At 41.3% G+C, this 22,083-nt stretch overlaps 1 protein-coding gene and 1 pseudogene across 1 annotated transcript in view; both read right to left on the bottom strand.

Moving 5' to 3' along the window:
- The window catches only part of CTNNA3 (catenin alpha 3), a 781,530-nt gene that overhangs the window by 668,473 nt on the left and 90,974 nt on the right, over window positions 1-22,083 (bottom strand). The gene's annotated exons all lie outside the window — the stretch shown is intronic.
- Window positions 5,208-5,306, bottom strand: LOC134500596 (U6 spliceosomal RNA; annotated as a pseudogene).

Below are 22,083 nucleotides of genomic sequence, written 5' to 3'. Positions count from 1 at the left end.
AAATATTGCTGTTAAGATAAACACACCAGATTATCAGCTCATAGTCCTTTAAGCTTTTTTTTTCCCCCTAAAAGCAGGCATACCAAGTGCAAATGCATTTGTTTTACCAGATTCAGGGATCTTCACAGGCCAACTTGCTCTACCTTTTAAATTTAACATTTATGTAGCATATACTGTAGATGAAATTCACCACTGTAAATATTGTGTCCTAGCAAAACCTGTGCCTATAGAAACAATCAGGGTTTTTGACTGATAATGGTCAAAATTGCATTGCTTTACAGATTTTTTTCAGTTGCTGCAATTAGGTTCTCAAAAAGCTTTCTAAGTGCATATATGTCTATGTGTGTGTGTATCTATCTTATCAACAGTTTCTACCAATCTCACATAATCAGCTGTAAAGACACATCATTTTGGTAGGCATTCTCACTGTAGAAAAAAACTGAGGAATTATGCTCTCAGCTCAGGAGCAATTCAGTGAATAATATGCATACCTAAATCCTACTAAATCAATTGAATTAAAATACAGAGTTAAATTAATCTGGATTGCACTTTTTGTAAGATTAAAACACAATGGTAGACAACCCATGCATTTCTCTTTAATTAGTTCTAAGAGATTTTTGAACTGCATCCTGCATATTACAGGGAGTATTACAGTAGTCGTTTTGTGTAATCTTTCTTTGCCATTATTAAGAAGTTCAATTTTGCTTTTTTGCAATTTGTATTCCATTCCATCCTCAAGGCTCAGGGTATGTAAGAAAACATAGTAAATAATATTGTTTTTTCATCCATTCTCAGCCTGTTGTATTCTGAACAATAAATGTCCATCCATTGTCTTTCCCCCACCTTGCATAGAGTGGGTAAATATTCTGTTTCCAAATGAAATGCTATTAGCCCTCTTAAGGGACCCTAAAAATAATCAGGTTACCATTTGATATCTGTCAATATGTTTTGCTGATGTAACAGCCTAATTTCTATTTCCTTTCAGATGTGAACAAACTAGAAGGCACATCTTATTTAGTTATGAGCAACTACCAGCACCATATAATTTCAGGTTGCACGGAAGCTAGATTTGCACAGTCATTAAATAGAACAAGGAGACCTAAGTCAATTCTTCTTCCCCATATAATAACAGAAACAGCAGACAGCTATGTAGTGAGATTGTCATCTTTAAAAAAAAAGTCTCTCTGGTTAATTTCATATTTCTAATTCCAGAAATCAATTAAAAGTTTCAAGCAATAGCAGATTGCAGTAACAGACATACATACATACATACATACATATGGAAGACACTATTGTCTATTAATTAAACAATTTTATATGGCCTCTCATCTAACCAGTGGAATTCTGGATGGTGAACAAAGATAAAAATACATAATCTAGATCAATTTAAAAAATTAAGTAAGTGACCCTATAAAACAAAATCTCATCGCCAACATGTCACACATACACAAATACCAGAGTTCTGTTAATATCCCAGCCCTGGTATCTGGGGAAAAGATGGGTCTTCATGTCCTTCCAGAAGGCCAAAGGGCTTGGGGCCTGAGGGAGGCTATTCCATAAGGCAGGTGCCATGACAGAGAAGGTGCATGTCCTAAGACCCACAGGTGACACTGCTTCACTGAGGAGACCTGGAGTATGCCTATTCAACCAGGTCTGGTAGGATGGGCAGAAACCATTGGGGATGGGTGGTCCTGTAGTCCCACAGTTGTTCAAAACAAACCATACTTAACAGATATCAGCATCCTTTTCGTGCAACCTTGGTGGAACTCTCCAGCTTAAAGGGCGCTGTGAAAGAAATTTGTTGGTAGGGTTCACATATCTTGATAAATTTAGAACTTTGCCCCTTACATGAACCAGAAAAGGGGGTTTTCTTGAAGTCCTTTCAACAGGATCTAGTGGAAGAAAAGCTTTATTCATGCAAAGGCAGAGTTTGAAATGCACCGTTGGGATATCATCTGTGATTAGGCTTGCAGTCAACCTGAACTGAACTCCCTGAGTTGATTTTTGTAAATGAGATGTTTTTCAGTCGTACAGCTTGAGTGAATAGCTATTTTCTCCACTGATCCACTAGAAACCGCTACACCAGCTACAGTTCCACTCGGGGAACCACAACTTTCTTTCAAGCATTGGCACTGCTATTAAATTACCATGTGATTAATGTTATATTTCAAGAACTGAGTGTGCTATCAATTGCTGGGAATTCTTCATTCTTCCCCTCCTCGCATATTTTGGTGTGGGGTGATACAAAAGAAAATATATTACAGTAAATCAATGAATTTTAGGCTTTCAGTTCAGAGCGTGAATAAATGCTCCAAATTGCTACTGTGTTCTGAAAGGGTGCAAATCTCTCCTCCCACAATAGCAATTTGGGTTTCTCTGCCCGGAGGAAATGAACAGTGTTGGCAAGGCTGCAAAATATTATTCCAGGATATTGAGGGATATTTTTTACTGGATGGACACGAGGCTGTTTTCCTCATTGCCTTCTGTCAAACACACCAATAGATATAGTTTCCATATTAATCAAGAACTTAATTCAATATTATACATCCATATTTTATTAAAAGATTTGCAAATAAAGCCCTACCAACTCAAATGCTGCTATGCTATTCTTTGTTGTTTATTCATGGCTTTGATTCTATTTTGTAACACACGTGCAAGACATAATTAGATGTAAACAATCTTTTAAGTAACAGAGATTTTTTTTTCTTTTCCTCCCTCTTCTCTTGTCATGAATTCAGCTGACTTGCCTCTTTATAGAAATAATCATATATAATTTGCATCAACTTTAATGAGCACTTACGTCCCAGAGGAGCTTTTATTACAAAGTAATTCATACCTTTAAAATATTCTGCATACAGAAATGAACAAACTCAGGAAGATGCATTGCAGCAGATTAGAATTGCTCCAATGTACATTTTAAAGCCTGATTTGCCATTATGAGTCAAACCAGCCTTAAAAACAAAACAAAAAACTTGAACACAAATCTGCATCCAGATACTGTCATGTTGGAGAGCCTGGTGTGGCACAGAGTGGTAGGTGGCAGTATTGCAACTGAAAACTCTCCCCACAACCCGAGTTCGATCCCAGCGGAAGCTGGATTCTCTCTCGGGTGGCTGGCTCAGGCCGACTCAGCCTTCCACCCTTCCGAGGTCAGTGAAATGAGTACCCAGCTTGCTGGGGAAGGTGACAACTGGGGAAGGCAATGGCAAACCACCCCACTCTATAGTCTGCCAAGAAAACATCACAAAAGCAGCGTCACCCCAAAGGGTCAGACAAGGTTGCACAGGGGACCTTTCACATCTTACTGTCATGTTGACATGAGAATGGACACCGAGAGAATTGAACTTGTTATATTTAGTACAACAATTCACCTTGCTTTTTATTCTGAGTACCTAGCAGCCATATTTAAATATTATCAAACCTCCAATTCTAGGAGTTGCCATTATTATTTTTAAAAAAATCATATTCCATTACTACAGATTAGAAAACATGGTTTCTGTACATGCAGCAAAGCTGGCCTGCTAATGAAGGAGCTGAAGGCTCCACCCCAGATAGCAGGAGCACCCTATTTTAGAGGATAAAATTCTCGGAGAGGTTGCAAAGAACAGTCCTCCATTTGCAAGTAGACTCTGTTGGAAAAGCTGTCCCATCCACCCAGTTTCAAGCATGATGCAAAAGGAGAACAGAGCTCTCAAACTTCCCTAATGGCTGGTAGTGTTTGCAGAGGAGTCCAAAAGGGCATAAAAGTCAACATGTCCTGCTCTTCCTCAGAATGCTAAGGAACACACAACTATTTTTTTTAAAAAATAGTTTGCATGTGTATATGTATATGTGTTTATATACATATATAAAACCTCACATGAGCTCTAGGCAAAGTTGTTCTCTTTTTGTCCTTATTGATGATGTGTGAAGCTGGATTGCATTTTAGGAATACAAATGCTGTTTATCATCTTCTCCCTGAACCCTGCAGTTAGACCCAGAATCTTGCCGGATGGGCACATGGCAATGCTAGACCAGGAGCGGGGAGACGGTGGGTTCTAGTCCTACCCTTAGACATCCTGAGTGACTTTGGGCCAATAACTCTCTCAACCCAACCTACCTCACAGGGTTGTTGTGGGGAAAATAGGAGGTGGGAGAATTATGTATGCAGCCTTGAGTTGTACAAAATAAAGGATGGATGGATGGGTATAAATAATGTGCACATTTTCCATCATATCTGCTGTCTGAGGAGTGGATGTTTGGCATCCAGGTATTGTAAGATGTCAGCTACCTTCAGCCACAATCAGACCAACCAGTAGTGAAAGAGGATGAAAACTGCAGTCCTACGAAATGTGGGCTACAGGCACACATACAATGGAACTTCCATTGCACCATGCAATGCTCATTTTGTCACTTGACATCTCCGCAGAGGCGTCTAACTGTAACCTTCCAAGGGCCTGGGCCAGGAAAGCCTTCTTGCAGAGGCTTCTACAGGATCTGGAACGTCAGTCATACAGAACACACATAGAAACGTACATGTATATCTTCCTTTGTCTAGATCAGCGTTTCTCAACCTTGCAACTTTAAGATGAGTGGACTTCAACTCCCAGAATTCCCCAGCCAGCATGCTGGCTGGCTGGGGAATTCTGGGAGTTGAAGTCCACCCATCTTAAAGTTGTCAAGACTGAGAAACGCTGGTTTAGATTAATGTCTAAATATCAGGCACTCAGCCCCATATGATGCCAGGGGGGATGCCAGAGGTGCAGGGGTTTCCCCCTTTTTTCTTTCTGCATTTAACACTTTTAAAAGCTCCTTTAATGTTTCTTTAAAGACAGAATAAGATGACAGAAGTCTGATCAAGAGGGCTAGACCACTTCTTACAGCAAACAGAGATGGCTGCTACTTTTAATTAGATTTCCTTCCTGAAAGGAAAAATAAAAACCTAATGCTTTGCATTAGGCATTAGTAGGAAAAACATGTCATACTCACAAATCATTCAGAGCAATGCTTGTTTTCTGATCACAGACTAGCTTTGTTACAGGACAGCCCTGAAAAACTGGGGTCTATTCAGCAGCTCTCTAGAGAGAATAATATTCTATAATAATGTTCACTCTCTTTGACCCCAGCTAATCTTACAATATCTAGAAACACACACACACACACCCCACCATGTTTACATACAAATAAGTTTGCATGCCACTATCAAACATAAGTCATACTGTGAATGTATTCATGTGTTTTTCTTCATGGTAAAGGCCTTGCACAGGGACCATGCTAATCTTCTCTGTATCATTCTAGTGTTAGCATATATGCTGCTGCCCAACCATGTAAGGGATGTGACACTTGACTGAACTAAATCTGCCTTCATCACTGGAGTACAAGGCTATTGCTGTGCCCCCATGAGTGGGCTCACCTCAGTGCTGATCTTCAACAAAATCCATGACTGAGCAATGTTTCGACTATGGGGTTCTGGACCATACTGGAAAGCATCCATCATTTTTGCATTTTTATTTAAATCCCTCAGAATAGTTGACAGCAATCGATAGGGTCACAACAACAACAGTGTACCGTAGTGTTCCTACCCAGTCAATACAACAAATGCTGGTGACCTAATCTGTCATATTCCCCCCTCAAACTAGGTTTCCACACATATCACAGATTTTACTGAGCACTTAGTGCATTTAAAAGACAGATGCACAGACAGAGTTTTCAGTATGCAAACATTTATCAAATGGATAGTAACTCCCTTTGTTACCAACACTAGAAAACTGGGCAAAAGCAAAGCACCACATAATAGAATTAATATTCAGGAAGAAATGTCTGAAGTAGCACAACAGGGTGTTTAAGTGAATTCTGCATGCTAAGAGATAGCAGATGAGATGTTAAAGAAATTACAGTGGAAATGAACGACAAAAGTTCATTATTTACACAACTGCTTTAAAGCGGCAGGCTGAAAGTAATAGCCGAATTAGTAAAATTTCAGCTTTGTTTGTGGTTTAAATTGTTGTGAAGACAAACATTTGCTGTGTGTTTTAAATGAAAGGGTGGCATTATAATTCAAATACTGAACAAAAGATAGAGAACAACAGCACACTTTTTCCCCCAAGGCTACTATAATTCCATTAAAGTCTTTTGATATGCAGAAATCATTCAATACCATTAGCAATTTCCAAAGTAACATGGCAGCTGAAAATACCAAATTTCTAACATCTGACCATTGGTTTAATCATGAGAATGTTCTGGGAATTTTCTCAGTACCCTAGTATACAATTATACCAAAAGCCTAGTCCAGAGTTTCTCAACCTTAGCAACTTTGAGATGTGTGGACTTCAATTCCCTTGCTGTCTGGGTAATTCTGGGAGTTGAAGTCCACACATCTTAAAGTTGCTAAGGTTGAGAAACCCTGGACTAGTCAAATTCTTGAATACAGAGTGGCTAGAGTGCATGATGAGACTGAGTAGCCTCTCCTAGATATCTGGAGATGAAGTTCAAGCAGAGAAGCGTAGAGCAATAGTAAAAGAAGACCAGAAGTGAACTTGATCACAGGTAAAAGCTCCTACTAAAGCCTACACCAAAGCAATAAGGGTCTTATTTGTGTCAGCAGATTGCATTCCAACTGTCTTGTTTAGGGTGACCCACTCTCCTTTGGGGAGTGAGGTGCAGAAAGATGCTCTCACCAGCTACTGTGCAATGGTTGTGCAATACATCACCAACAAAGTTTGCTAAAGTCTGGATTCCACAAGGCAGAACCAGAGAAGATGAGTGGAATAACATATTGGGATGTCATTTGGGAATCATTCCAGCTATGATAGGAAGTTCATCTAGTCTGGGCTAGATCCATACTACACCTGGCTCCTTCAGGAAGCTTATAGGTGCATGAGTGACTGAATCTGGAAGGTGGCCAATGCCCCTTCAGACATTTCATTATTACTACTTTTTTTCCTTCTCTTTTTGTTTGATGTTGTACATTGTCCAGAATCCTTTGAGATTTGGATGGGTTATATAAGTGCTGCAAAAGAAATAAATAAAAGGGTAAGAGATCAGCTAATCACTACCATGTGTTAGGATGAAGACCCTTTTATCTTCTTGGATACCAATGGCGTGGCAAAATTTAGTTGCTTGGCTAAAAGCCAAGATCTGCATGCACAAGGCCAATTAAATATGCAACATTAAGTACTTGTAAGTGCACGGGATGGGAGAGGTCAGAAATCTAGATGAGACAGTAAGCTAAGATTTAGCTTTACTATTTTTATTTGACTTCAGCAAAGGATCGTTACCTAGTCGTGGTGCTGGAGCTTGAGCACCTCAGTGACGCCATGAGCTAAACCATGAAGGGCCACCCAAGACGGGAAGGTCATGACAGAGAGGTCAGACTAAATGCAATCCCTGGGGAAGGTAATGGCAACCCACCCCAGTATTCTTGCCGTGAAAACTAAATGGATCAGTACAACCAGAGATATGTCGGTATACCATCGGAAGATGAGACCCCCAGGTTGGAAGATGGTCAAAATGCTACTGGGGAGGAACAGAGGATGAGCTCAACTAGCCCCAGACGTGATGACGCAGCTAGCTCAAAGCCGAAAGGACGGCTAGCAGCCGACGGTGCTGGTGGTGAACGGCGAATCCGATGTTCTAAGGATCAACACACCATTATAACCTGGAATGTAAGATCTATGAGCCAGAGCAAATTGGATGTGGTTATTGGTGAGATGTAAAAATTAAAGATAGACATTTTGGGCGTCAGTGAACTGGAATGGACTGGAATGGGCCACTTCACATCAAATGACCACCAGATCTACTGCTGTGGACAAGAGGACCACAGAAGAAATGGAGTAGCCTTCGTAATTAATGGTAAAGTGGCTAAAGCAGTGCTTGGATACAATCCAAAAAACGACAGAATGATCTCAATTCAAATTCAGGGCAAGCCATCTAACATCACAGTGATCCAAATATACGCCCCAACTACAGATGCTGAAGAAGCTAAAGTAGATCAGTTCTATGAGGATCTGCAGCACCTACTGGACAACACACCTAAAAGAGACGTTATTTTCATCACAGGAGATTGGAATGCTAAGGTGGGCAGTCAAACGACACCTGGAATTACAGGTAAGCATGGCCTGGGAGAACAAAACAAAGCAGGACATAGGCTGATAGAATTTTTCCAAGACAACTCACTCTGCATAACAAACACTCTCTTCCAACAACCTAAGAGACGGCTTTATACATGGACTTCCCCAGATGGACAACACTGAAATCAGATTGACTACATCCTTTGCAGCCAAAGGTGGCGGACATCTATACAGTCGGTAAAAACAAGACCTGGAGCTGACTGTAGTTCAGATCACGAACTTCTTCTTGCACAATTTAGGATCAGACTAAAGAGATTAGGAAAGACCCACAGATCAGCTAGATATGAGCTCACTAATATTCCTAAGGAATATGCAGTGGAGGTGAAGAATCGATTTAAGGGACTGGACTTAGTAGATAGGATCCCGGAAGAACTATGGGCAGAAGTTTGCAGCATTGTTCAGGAGGCGGCAACAAAATACATCCCAAAGAAAGAGAAAACCAAGAAGGCAAAATGGCTGTCTGCTGAGACACTAGAAGTAGCCCAAGAAAGAAGGAAAGCAAAAGGCAACAGTGATAGGGGGAGATATGCCCAATTAAAGGCAAAATTCCAGAGGTTAGCCAGAAGAGATCAGGAATTATTTTTAAACAAGCAATGCGTGGAAGTGGAAGAAGACAATAGAACAGGAAGGACAAGAGACCTCTTTCAGAAAATTAGAAACATTGGAGGTAAATTCCAGGCCAAAATGGGTATGATCAAAAACAAAGATGGCAAGGACCTAACAGAAGAAGAAGAGATCAAGAAAAGGTGGCAAGAATATACAGAAGACCTGTATAGGAAGGATAACAATATCAGGGATAGCTTTGATGGTGTGATCAGTGAGCTAGAGCCAGACATCCTGAAGAGTGAGGTTGAATGGGCCTTAAGAAGCATCGCTAACAACAAGGCAGCAGAAGACGACGGTATCCCAGCTGAACTGTTCAAAAATCTTGCGAGATGATGCTGTCAAGGTAATGCATGCTATATGCCAGCAAATTTGGAAAACACAAAAATGGCCATCAGATTGGAAAAAATCAACTTATATCCCCATACCAAAAATGGGAAACACTAAAGAATGTTCAAACTATTGAACAGTGTCACTTATTTCACATGCCAGTAAGGTAATGCTCAAGATCCTGCAAGGTAGACTTCAGTAATTGATGGAGCGAGAATTGCCAGATGTACAAGCTGAGTTTAGAAAAGGTAGAGGAACTAGGGACCAAATTGCCAATATCCGCTGGATAATGGAAAAAGCCAGGGAGTTTCAGAAAAACATCTATTTCTGTTTTATTGACTATTCTAAAGCCTTTGACTGTGTGGACCATAACAAATTGTGGCAAGTTCTTAGCAGTATGGGGATACCAAGTCATCTTGTCTGCCTCCTAAGGAATCTGTATAACAACCAAGTAGCAATAGTAAGAACAGACCACGGAACAACAGACTGGTTTAAGATTGGGAAAGGAGTACAGCAGGGTTGTATACTCTCACCCTACCTATTCAACTTGTATGCAGAACACATCATGCGACATGCTGGGCTCGAGGAATCCAAGGCTGGAGTTAAAATCGCTGGAAGAAACATTAACAATCTCAGATATGGAGATGATACCACTTTAATGGCTGAAAACGAAGGGGAACTGAGGAGCCTTATGATGAAGGTGAAAGAAGAAAGTGCAAAAGCTGGCTTGCAGCTAAACCTCAAAAAAACCAAGATTATGGCAACCAGCTTGATTGATAACTGGCAAATAGACGAAGAAAACGTAGAAGCAGTGACAGACTTTGTATTTCTAGGTGCAAAGATTACTGCAGATGCTGACTGCAGTCAGGAAATCAGAAGACATTTAATCCTTGGGAGAAGAGCAATGACCAATTTCGATAAAATAGTTAAGAGCAGAGACATCACACTGACAACAAAGGTCCGCATAGTTAAAGCAATGTTATTCCCCGTAGTAACATATGGCTGCGAGAGCTGGACCATAAGGAAGGCTGAGAGAAGGAAGATCGATGCTGTGGTGTTGGAGGGAAATTCTGAGAGTGCCTTGGACTGCAAGAAGATCAAACCAGTCCATCCTCCAGGAAATAAAGCCAGACTGCTCACTTGAGGGAATGATATTAAAGGCAAAACTGAAATACTTTGGCCACATAATGAGAAGACAGGACACCCTGGAGATGATGATGATGCTAGGGAGAGTGGAAGGGAAAAGGAAGAGGGGCCAACCAAGGGCAAGATGGATGGATGACATTCTAGAGGTGACGGACTTGTCCCTGGGGGACCTGGGGGTGTTGACGACCAACAGGAAGCTCTGGCGTGGGCTGGTCCATGAAGTCATGAAGAGTCGGAAGCGACTGAACGAATAAACAACATTTTTATTTGAAAAGACTAGGATCACTCTCAGCCCAACTCACCTCTCAGGGTGGTTGTTGTGGGGGAAAAAAGGAGGAGGAAGGAGTATTAGGTATGTTCTTCACCTTGAGTTATTTATAAAAATAATAAAGGCAGGATAATACACACACACACACACAATGGAGGCAAGCCATATGGAAAATCTTACTGCCATGTCAATACAGCATCAGATATTGGGGAACATTTCAAATAGATATGCCGATAAAAAAGAGAGGCATGCAACATGAACCAGGTGTGGCAATCCTAACATCAAAGAAACAACAACAAGCAAAGCCTCTTTCAAAGTGAACTGTGGGAAAATCCAGCAGGAGGTGGTGAACATTTGTAAGATTCGTCTCCAAGGGATGAGGGTGAAAATGCTCAGAGAAAAAGTACAAATAAGTAACACACATGCATAATCAGAAAAGCTGAAGAGTCACATGCCAGATACAAAGATAGAGAGGGATTGTGTAAGTTTGAGCTTAGTTTTTTGAATTTAGATGGGGAATACAGCCCTTGGTTTTATACTAGAAATCAATAAACTGGCCTTCACAAAAAAATGTGGTAGAATGAAAAGAGAGCAAATCTTTTTCAGGATACAAATTCTAAAGGAAGAATTGTCCTAACAAGCAGGAACCACGCCGAGACGAGGAATAGGTCTCTAGTGTTTTATTACTGCTACATTAGACAGAAAATCCTAACAAACTGAAGAAGCGTGGGAAAACCCATACAAATAAACCCCAAAAGTCAAGGCGGGTCTGTTCTGTGTCTCTTTGGATGACAGCTCAAATTCTTGCTACTACACATGAGTTTTCCCCCCTGGATAGCAGCCCCCTCCTGCTCACCATCAGTGCTCATGACAAGAATAGGGAAGACTAAATCAGGTTTTGTGTTCCTCTGTTAAAAATAAATCCAACAAACTAGTAACTTCAGAAGAGGGAGATCCTTCCATAGATACAAACCAGAATTATTATTGCAACAGGCAAACCATCACACTCCTAAACCAAATGCAATCAGGGTTGTAGTAATCAACAATTTCTATTACACAATTCCATTCATGACCAGAAAAACATTTTAAGGAACTCTAAACAAGTGTATTTTCTAAGAGCAGGTCACAGCCCAGACCAGGGAAACAAAGCCTCACACTGTATCTAGCCACAATGCTATCAATTTTCTTTCTTTGGAAGAAAAAATTGCCAAAGTAACTCAGTTCAGTCACATTTTGTTCAGGTGGGAAAATGATTGGCTTTTTAAAAAAAAAAACACTCCCTGAGAACCCTAGTTTATCTGGAAATGAAACAGAAAAGTTATTAGAGAAGCTGTGATTGTAAAAGTGTGTCCTTATACACTATAGCTAGAAGTAACATATGTTACGAATGAAATGCAGTTAGGTTTCCTTCATATAATCATAGAATCAGCTGACCAAGTCCAACAGCCTGTTTTAGCAGAGGAATCAGAATTAAAGCATCTTTCTCTAATCTCCACCTGAAGATCTGAGGTGAAAGGCAGTTCCCCACCACTCTAGTTGGTTCTGCTGTTGAACTGTTCTTACTTTTAGGAAGTTTTACTCACATTCTTTTGAAACTGCCTTGTGACTTAAATCCATTATTCCCTGTCCTACACCCTGAACTGACAGCCCTTCAGGTAAATAAAAAGTGCTATTATATCCCCTTCCCAAACACTTCCACTTCCTTTATTCTCATTTTTTGATTGGGTAACTTCCTCAGCCAAGGGTGGGAATCACTTCAGCAATGAATGTGTTGTTTTCAAGGAACCTGCAGATTAATCTTCTATTGATCTTCTCTAGCATCTTCCCAGGTATTGGTTTGAAATTTGGTCTGTAGTTTCTGGGATCCTTTTTCTCAACTTTTGAACATAGATATACAGGCATTATCCAACAATCTATTTTTCAGGACTTCTAAAGCTAATACAAAAAAAGGAAAGGCCATTAACTATTTCCTTTGATACCTAGAAAGTGTGAAGAGTTAAACCCATGCTAACTAAACAGATTTAGGTTTCTATCTATCTCAAGCTTCAGTTCTGCCTTCATTCTGGTGTTCATACTTCTCTGATGGAACCCATAACTTCTTGTTGGAGCAGACTGAGCCAAAATGGGAATGGAATAGTTCTACCTTTTCTTTATTACTTGTTAGCAATTTGCATTTTTATTGAACAGCTGCTACTAATTCTTTTCTTTTCCTTCCTGTGTCCACTGGCAATCAGCTGGACAGACCAAACCACTCACTAGGTCAGCCTCCTCCTCCCAACATTCACCAGCAGCCAGCTGACCAGAGAAGAGCTAGGGGCTACCGATTCACAAAAACTAGATCAGTCATCAGTCAAAACTAGATTATTGAAGCATACCAGCAATAATACAAATAGCACTAAAATTCAAAAAACTGACAATGGTAAACAGGTCTTCAGAGCAGTTACCAGTCCATATATGCTTTGCTAAATACAAATGTGATCTTTTTTGACCAGCAAGACTTACCTGATATGGCATAAGGCATATAACACAATTCAAGTGATAAACAAATACTTGATTTTGGATTAAACATTTTTGTACACTATTTAGTTGTAAAGAGAACTTTAAAATGGGGTTGAGGCAGGAAGGCATACACAAATGCAACTATAATCACTATCTCGTTCTCTGAAAGACATGAACTTCCATGCTTTTAAATATGAAAATGTAGGGAGGGGGATTTCTTTAACTGAGTGGTCCAAGATTGTGGAAAGTTTCAGAAACACTGCCTGAGAGTGAAAGCTTGTTAGGTTTCTTAAATTTCCCTAGCAAACTCCTGTTAGCTCTCCTTGTTTGTTCACCCAATTGAAAATCTGTGGGGTGACCTAAAGAGGGCTGAGCACAGGAGATGCCCTCGCAATCTTACAGATTTGGAGCGCTTCTGCAAGGCAGAGTGGGCAAAGATTCCCAAGGCAAGACATGCCTTGCTGAGAGATTCCTACCCCAGAAGACTGAATGCTGTCATAAAATCAAAAGGTGCTTCAACAACGTATTAGTTCAAGGGTGTGCACACTTATGCAACCATGTTGTTCTAGCTTTTTATTTTTATTTTTTCACCCTAAAAGATTTCAGTATGTTTTTCAATTAAATTGAACAGCTTGTATGTTATATTAAAGGTAGAAAAAATTCTGAAGTGATTTATCTTGGTCTGATTTTTTTACATCTCAAAAACCTGGCATTTTAACAGGGGTGTGCAGACTTTTTATATCCACTGTAGGTATTCTACAAAAGTATTGTTTGGAACTGTTTGAGTTTTTTGTATTGGGGGCTATAAGAGTGCTACACGTATCCCTTTACAGGTGATAATACAAAGGATAAGGGTCCGTGCTTCTAACGCATCCTCCCCACACAAGCACTCTTTCATTATGCAGAGTACTCTTACATCTACCCTCAAGAGTTGCTGCAGGGAAAATATTAAAGTGGGCTCGGATGAATATTCCACAGTGCATTCGAAGTTTTTTAAAGTATTGGGTTGCCTGGAGATTTCCAGCTACCAGATGCTTGCTTGGGTCTTCCTGTTTGCTCATGTAAGCTACCCTGAGTCATGGATGAATAGACAGCCAGAGAAATTGAACTTATAAATAAATGTCTGTAAATCTGTTTCAGCATGTCTGTTGTTCAGCTATGCGCTATTTCCAGAAGCATATGGGGAGAAAGCCCACATGGCAGCAGTTTCTGCTCTGCCCTCTGTTTCCATATGGCATGAAAGGAATCCACTAATGTCAAGGGGTCAAGCCTTATGGAAATAGGGAGTTCAGCTTTACCCATAAACTCTGTAACATCAACCATGTTTCTATGTTGGGCAGTTACCTGCTGAAGGAAAGTTCTCTTTATGCCTGTCTCTAGGGCTCAATTCCCTCTATGGAAGCCTACCAGACTGAGCACAGTCTGCCAATGCGTTATTGCTTTGGCTGGCTGCTAGGATCAGCTCCCCACTGATTAACTTATCCTTTAATTCATTCCATAAGCCCAGGATGGGCAGTACCAACACCTGACATCTTATGGCCAAAAGGGAATACTATTCAAGGAAGTAAGAGAATCTCCAGGAATTTTGCCTTTCCCCAGAAGCATGGAAAATCCTTGGTGCTGATTGAAGAGCATTCACAGAACACACTTGTCAGCAAAGCTGGAGGTTTTACTCCTTTAAGAAGTTAACAGAAATGTACCCCAGTGACAACCTTATCTTTTGAAAAGCACTCTCACTGAACATCCTCTTTTTAGCAGGAAGAAGACATGGATCAGCAGAGGAGTTCCTCTGAAGCCTGATGTCTGTTGGGTTACCAGTTGTATACGTTTTCCCAGGCTCTGATGGTCTTATTACTCCAATTAGTCAGAGCCCAACATATGCTGGCACTTCTGATTGGTTAGGACCCCTAGGACATACTCTGCTGACCCTGAATGCTGTTTGGCTGTTCCTTTTCAGGCCACCCAGGAGCAGGAGCTGGTTCATCCTGAAACGTTCTTAGGCCCATTTGCTCCATCTTGATCTTTACTGAAGAAAGACCCAGGGTTCCACCCTGCCTTGGTCAGGTCTTCCATCACTTCTGCTCATCTTTCTTCCTAAATTAGCATATTTAGCAAGCTCTTCTTGCTCACTTCCTGAGTAAATAAGTTATATCACTAAGATCTATAAGCTTGTATGCATCTATTGAAGCCGATGTTCAAGTCTCCAGGTTTGTTCCAAGTTCTCCATGATTAATCTTATCTATAAAGCAATGCCAAGCAGTAGTCAATATATAATGTTCAATAGCACCTCTGAACAAAGGCATAACTATTCTGTGTGTAACAACAGGCCTACCTCCAAGGAGAGTTCTGCATTTGGGAAGGCAACAGGCCACTTGGAAGACTTTCTTTCAAAGCTCAGATAATATGGCAAATATGCCTTTCTTGTTTACCCTAATTCCACTCAAGTTGGGCTATGGATTTGGCCACAAGGAACTTGAAAGCAGATGAAATGTGTGCTCGTCTTGTACACAAAACAAACAGAATTATCTACAATATTTCCTTGTGTCTTCTGGGTTGCATACAGCAAGTGAGCTTTCCAATTCCCAGTTGAATGAAAAATCATCCCAAGATAGTAAAAACAGGCCATCTGCCCATTAATAATCCAATTCAGACTTTTAGATATTTTTGAAAACACCATGATATTTGTTTTATTTCAGCTTAACTGCAGCTGCTGCTCCTTGCAAAGGAGGATAAAGACCGAAGAGCCTTTACTCCTACTGATGACAGGATCATTGCATTAGCTATATATAGTAGCACTGCTACAAACCTGCCTAGAATATTCAATGGGTGAAATTTTGTTTGTCAGATAATTGACCATGGCATTTAGGAAGAAATTGATTAATAGTAGGGCAATAACGTAGCCTTGTTTAATTTCATTCCCAGTAGAGGCCAAGTCTGAAGAGTAGTGATTTTGTACATCTTAGAGATAAGAATAAGTCAGTTGATCAAGTGATGTCTCTGAACTTTTCCCATAATATATTTTTAGAGATATTATCGAAGGCCTTCTTAAAACCAGTGAAGGCAGCATATAGTGCAACTCTTTTCAGATGCAAAAATAGCTTCTGATTCTGTACATTTCCAATCTAAGTGGAACTTAAGCTGGCTTCCTCAAAAACACTCAGCAGAAGGAAATCTGGTTAGCACTTGAAGACCACAAAGAACTCCCAGGGTTACAGGCTAGATTGGGAAGAAAATGCATCCCAAGAGAAAGCAATAGGAAACCTTCCATATTGTTGCCAGGAGAATTACATGGATACAGCCATGCAAAATCCAGGAGCCAAGCTCAATTCAAGGGACTCTTTACCTAAACAGTCTGTGGAGACTGCACTGCAGAAGACATAAAACAATGCCAGAAGCAACAAAACTACCCAGCAGGGCATGATTGATACAGAATCTTTATTTTCACTAGGACTGCAACCAACCTAAAGAGCAGATTGCTTTCTGATAGTTAATGCTGCTGCTAGCATCTTATGACCTCTAAACTCAGTGCCACCTCTTCCTGCCCTTTGCATGGCTTAACAGAAGCCATGTTTTATGCTTCTTACAGACTATGTAAGTTAGCAGTTAGGTATTTACAATTTCAGCAACTCTAGCTTCCAAAGGATCTCCACCTCCATGACAAGCAGACTGTCTAGTTCCCAAACCAAGACACACTCACTCATAGATTCTCAATCTCATCAACATTCCTACTCAGTTTCATGGTCCCCAACCAGCCCATCAATGCATTTGGATATAAATTAAAAACTTGCCTGATTTCTCTTGTTTCATATATCATAGAAAAACAAAGCTAGGTCATTCTCATACTGACAGTCCTGTGCTTAAAATCTCCTGGTAACTTACAGCAGTTTTATAACAATAGAGAACAATACTCAACACCAGATGCTACCATGGACCCTGTGGTACTCTAGAGACAATTGTCATGATGATCAACGGTATTTACCCAGTACTGCTGTGATTGACAGCTGGCCTAAATTAAACTCTCTTAGAGAGTGGGTGGTGGTGGATGACTGTTGATCACCAAAGACATTAAGTGTATGTCCTAAAGGGAACATACTGCATTCTAGAAAACACTCTTGAGTAGTATTAAAGGCTGCCTGGAGTACAATTTGATCATATAAGTGGTTTGATGGGAATTCACAGCAGGCGAAGAAGCTATGTATGAGGAAGAGTCAAAGTAGCAAGCTTATCATCAGAATAAGGGAGAGGAAACAGCAGCATAAGCACATAAAGAAGCATCACAGACTAAAATAAGTTTTGCTAATAATGGTGATTATCACAAGAACTAGTACAGATATAATGCAGCTACTGAATCTTTATGCCTGCACAAAAGATAAATAATCCTGCAGGTAGCTCAATCAACAGAATATATTACAGCAAATGCAAAAACTATCTTTTTGCAAACCCAAATCACTGGAGTAAACCCCCAGTGGGTTACACTGTGATATTCCTTTTGACAAAGATTAATATGGCTGGCACATTGGTACACTTAGGAAACCCACAGACCACTCACTTTCTATACTGTTCAGTGAAGATTTTTTTTCAATAGTCAAAAGATTTGCACACCAAGAAATGTTAATCCAATTCAAAATGCCATTGTACTGATTCTGAATCTCCTCGAGAGCACTAAGAACATACACCTTCACTAGGTTAGCAGTTGCCTAAACATGAATGAGTGTGTGCATACCAAGCATGTCCATGGAGGTTTAGCCAGTTGAGAAAAAGGGGACAGGGGAAACAGAAGAACATCAATACCATAGTCACCCAAAATGCAAGGAATGAGTATAGAAAGTCATTCACTGCTTGCTGGCTGTGTCCCTGACTCAAAAACAGAGCAGGAATCTATTTTTTAAAGAGGTAAGGCTATTTTTAAAAAATGAACCCACATCCTATATAAGATGCTATTGAAAGCATGGGAGCGTACTGTTGGCATAGGGAGATTTTGTGAGAATGCATCTGTGCAATGCTATTTACTGTGGAAAGTCACTGTTTTTCTATAATTAAATTTTGAACTGTAGAGGATGTTTCCTTCAAACTACCATATAGGATTAGCCATCTGTCATCAGTAAATAGAGTCTTTGTTGAAAGCTGGAGGGCAGTGAGCATAACCTATTTTATAACTGAATCAATTCTGAAACAAAAAAGAAAGCTATAGACCAAACATTTTAACATCAGCCTCAAGGAAAGTGAGGAACTATCTACAGGGAGCCCATGGAAGGCATTTTGATTGAAGAGAGGAAACATGATTGCAGGCCTGGGAGATCATGGTTAACTGACATTAATCCTGTAATATATCAGAAAACAATTGTTGATTATTAAATTAATAATCAACAGTGAAACTATCACATAGCTTCAGTATAGGACTGACTCTTAGAAGAAAATAAGAACTGCAGTGCTGGATCAGACAAACGCCTATCAGTGCCAGAGTTCCTTTCTCACAGCAGCCATCCAGATGCCTACAGGAAACCCATGCACGAGCAAGAATAAAGCAGGATCTTCCCATTCTCTCAGGGACGTGGTGGCGCTGCGGGTTAAACCGCTGAGCTGCCGATCGGAAGGTCGGCGGTTCGAAACCGCGCGGCGGGGTGAGCTCCCGTTGCTTGTCCCAGCTCCTGCTCACCTAGCAGTTCGAAAACATGCAAATGTGAGTAGATGAATAGGTACTGCTTCGGCGGGAAGGTAACGGCGTTCCGTGTCGTCATGCTGGCCACATGACCCGGAAGTGTCTATGACAACGCCGGCTCCAAGGCTTAGAAACGGAGATGAGCACCGCCCCCTAGAGTCGGACACGACTGGACTTTACGTCGAGGGAAACCTTTACCTTTACCTTCCCATTCTCTCACTGGAGCACAGCTCTAGCCTCCCTCATGAGTTTCAGAACTGGAACTCTCACCACAATGAGTGATGTCACTCGGGCAATGATAGCTCCATGCAGGGAGTCACATATTCAGTGCAGCTGTTCACTGGCACAGGGTTCCTCAACCTTGGCAACTCTAAGCTGTGCAGACTTCAGCTCCCAGAATTCCCCAGCCAAAGCTGGGGAAGTTGCACAGCTTAGAGTTGCCAAGGTTGAGGAACCCTGCACTGGCAGACTGTTTTGAACACCTGTAGGATGATATTCTAGAGATGTCCATACTAAACATGAAGGTATCTGCAGAAGCTGACACCATTACAGCAACTTCAAGCAATGGAGTATCCAGGATGCTCTGGATAATGTACTGTAATGTGTGAGCAGGGCGACTGAAGGAGATGGTCTTAAACCCTGAGCAAGCAGAATTAAAAGGGTTGCTCACCAAAGTGAAGCTACATCCCATCATTGCCCCATTCCCAAGACGCAAGGATGGGCAAGGCTTTTCAGCCTGGCCATTGCTCAATTCATTTTTGCCCTGCCTGAGGACAGCAAGGATGGCACAGCGTTGAGGTCTTCTCCTAACACTTTTTGTATGTATGTATGTATGTATATATGTATGTATTTGTGTTTGAAGATTTGAGTAGATTAAGGAACCAAATTGTTCTCTTGTCTTACAGGTTTAAGAACCCAATTTAGCCTCTTTACACCTCCCCTGCATGGGTAAAATAGGCCCTTAAAGATTAACTGAGCTTAAGGAACATGGTGAGTGTCTTAAGCTCCTGCAAGGCTCAGTGCCTGTTATCTCCCTCCTTAAAACTCATCCCCCATAAAAAAACAAAAACAAAATGGGGAAAAAATGTGGCCTGTCCACTCTGATGGTCTCCCAAAGCCACCTATGAGGTGCTAGAGGACACAAGAGATTCTCTTAAAGAGGGAATTATGGAATATTATTTTAACTTGGCATGTAAGAGAAGGAAATGGTAAAGAGCATAGATAAACTACATGTAGTCCACACTTAACTAGGTAATCAGGACTGGATTTTCTGTTGCTAAACAATGCGGTCATAAAATGCAACATCACGTGACCATGCCTCTTAACAATGGCAGTTCTGGCAGTTCCAATCACTGTCATTAAGTGAATCCCGTGACATCATTAAGCACGATGTCACGTGGTTGCCATTTGCGACCTCATGCTGGCTTCCCCATTGGCTTTGCTTGTTGGAACCTGGCAGTGAAGGTCACAAATGGCAATCATATGACCACGGGATGTTGTGACAGTTGTAAGTACCACTCGTTTAGTGCCATCGTAAGTTTGAACAGTCACTGAATGAATGGTTGTTCAGCAAGGACCACCTGTAATGTTGTGAATCTGTGAATAAAGAAAAGGGAAGCAAGTAATAGATCCATGGAAGAAAGTGAAGATATGGGTTTAAATTTGAATAAAAGAGCTAAAATGTATGTCAGAAAGTATAAGTAGGTGTCAACTAGGCTGTTATGGGTGAATATGACCCTAGGAATCTGTAGACTGGTGACAGCTGCATGTTACACTGCAGTGATGAGTGATAATGGAAGAACCAGGGAACAATTGTGCACAATTGGAATTAATATGATCAAGGGGAAAAATGATGACAAGACAAAGGTCAGTACAGAAAAAGTGACTGGGCCATTCAGAGACTCAAGAATGAATGAGTCTGGTGATTCACGTATAGAGGTGGGCACTGTTCTGTTTAGAGTATGAGGTGACCAGACAAGTAAAATGGAATTCTTTATTTACAATGCAACTATGTACAATTAACAATTGTCCCTTAAGTAAGAGTTCAGTTCAATTCAATCCCAACTGGGCAATGGCAGAGTGCTTGGCAAGACAACGAAGCCAAGTTCAGCTGGAGAGCACGACGATGCAACTGGACTGGACTCGACTGGGACTCGCAGCAAGGCGGCTAGGCAGGACTCGACTGGAGACCCTGACCGGGAGGCAGGACAGAGCTCGGCAGAAACTGGCAGCAAATCAACTGAACCAGCCTCAGCTGGAGAACGTGACAAGACTGCAAGGCAAAACTCGGCTATGAATTGCAACAAGGAGTCAAGCCTAGGCTCGACTGGGCTCCGTGGCAAGGTGACAAGACTGGACTCGGCTGGACTTTGTGGCAGAGTGGCAAGGCAAGATTCGACTAGATTTAAATGCAAGGCGGCAGGACTCAACTCAGCTGGACTTTGTGGCAGGATGGCAAGGCAAGACTCGACTGGGCTTGGAGGCAAGGTGGCAGGGCTCGACTCAACTGGGCATCTTGGCAGGATGGCAAGGCAAGGCTCAGAAGGCTGAGAAGGCTCTGGTCCCATAACGGCTACAGATGAGGGCTCCAAGAATGGTTCCAGCTTTTCTTCTCTTGAGGAAGCTGTTAGCTCAGTGGAACGTTTATCTCTGGCGACTCAGTCCTTGCACTGGCTCCTTTTTAAGCTGTTCCTTTTGTGCTGTTTTTCCTTTGGAGCCAATCAGGCTTCCCTTTGCTTAGCGCATTTTTCAGCTCGCCTTTCCCTTGAGCTGACGGGCGGCTTTGAATCCAGCTCCTGATTTCACCCAATCAGCTGCTCAAGGCTTTTCTGGCCTGCTGAGTCACTCTGAGTTTCAATTTCCCCATTTTGCCTTGCATAAGCTTCCATTTCCCCTTCCTCAGCCTCAGAGTCAGACTCAACCCTTACAGGCACTATCTGGAGCTGATGCAGGCAATGATGCTTGGGGAGCTGACACCCACTTGGGGAGCTGACACTTGCTCTGTACCTCCTTTAAGGAGCTTTTCCAGAGCTCACAAGGTAGCCATGCAGACCACAACAAAGTTTGCATTTAAGTTAAAGTAGACACAAGGACATGGCTGACAGGGTGCTGCAGGTACCTGCAGGTAACAGGTACAAAAGCCCTATCAGATCAGAAGCATTCTTGCCCACTTGCAGTGTGAACACACCACACCTCTTTTGAAAGCAGGTGAAAAGGACTGAACAAAAAGATAACCAGGTCAGTTGATAATGGAATCTAATCAGTAGTTTTGCTTCAAAGGAAACCCCAGTAATCAATCCACTCTAAGGAGTCAGAGACTCCAGTGGGGTGCTCAAAGTCTTTCCCATTATTATAATAAACAAGATGCCAGTCTAATTCTATGCACATGTATTCAGAGGTTTAATTAATTTTTAAATTAAACTGACTTAGAGAGGGGGATATGCCCAAATAAACTAATTTAGTGGGAAGGG

The sequence above is a fragment of the Candoia aspera genome, chromosome 6 (assembly GCF_035149785.1).
Source record: "Candoia aspera isolate rCanAsp1 chromosome 6, rCanAsp1.hap2, whole genome shotgun sequence".
Classification (NCBI taxonomy): domain Eukaryota; kingdom Metazoa; phylum Chordata; class Lepidosauria; order Squamata; family Boidae; genus Candoia; species Candoia aspera.
The sequence above is the reverse complement of the archived record's forward strand: the minus strand, read 5'-3'. Positions and strand labels throughout refer to the sequence as shown.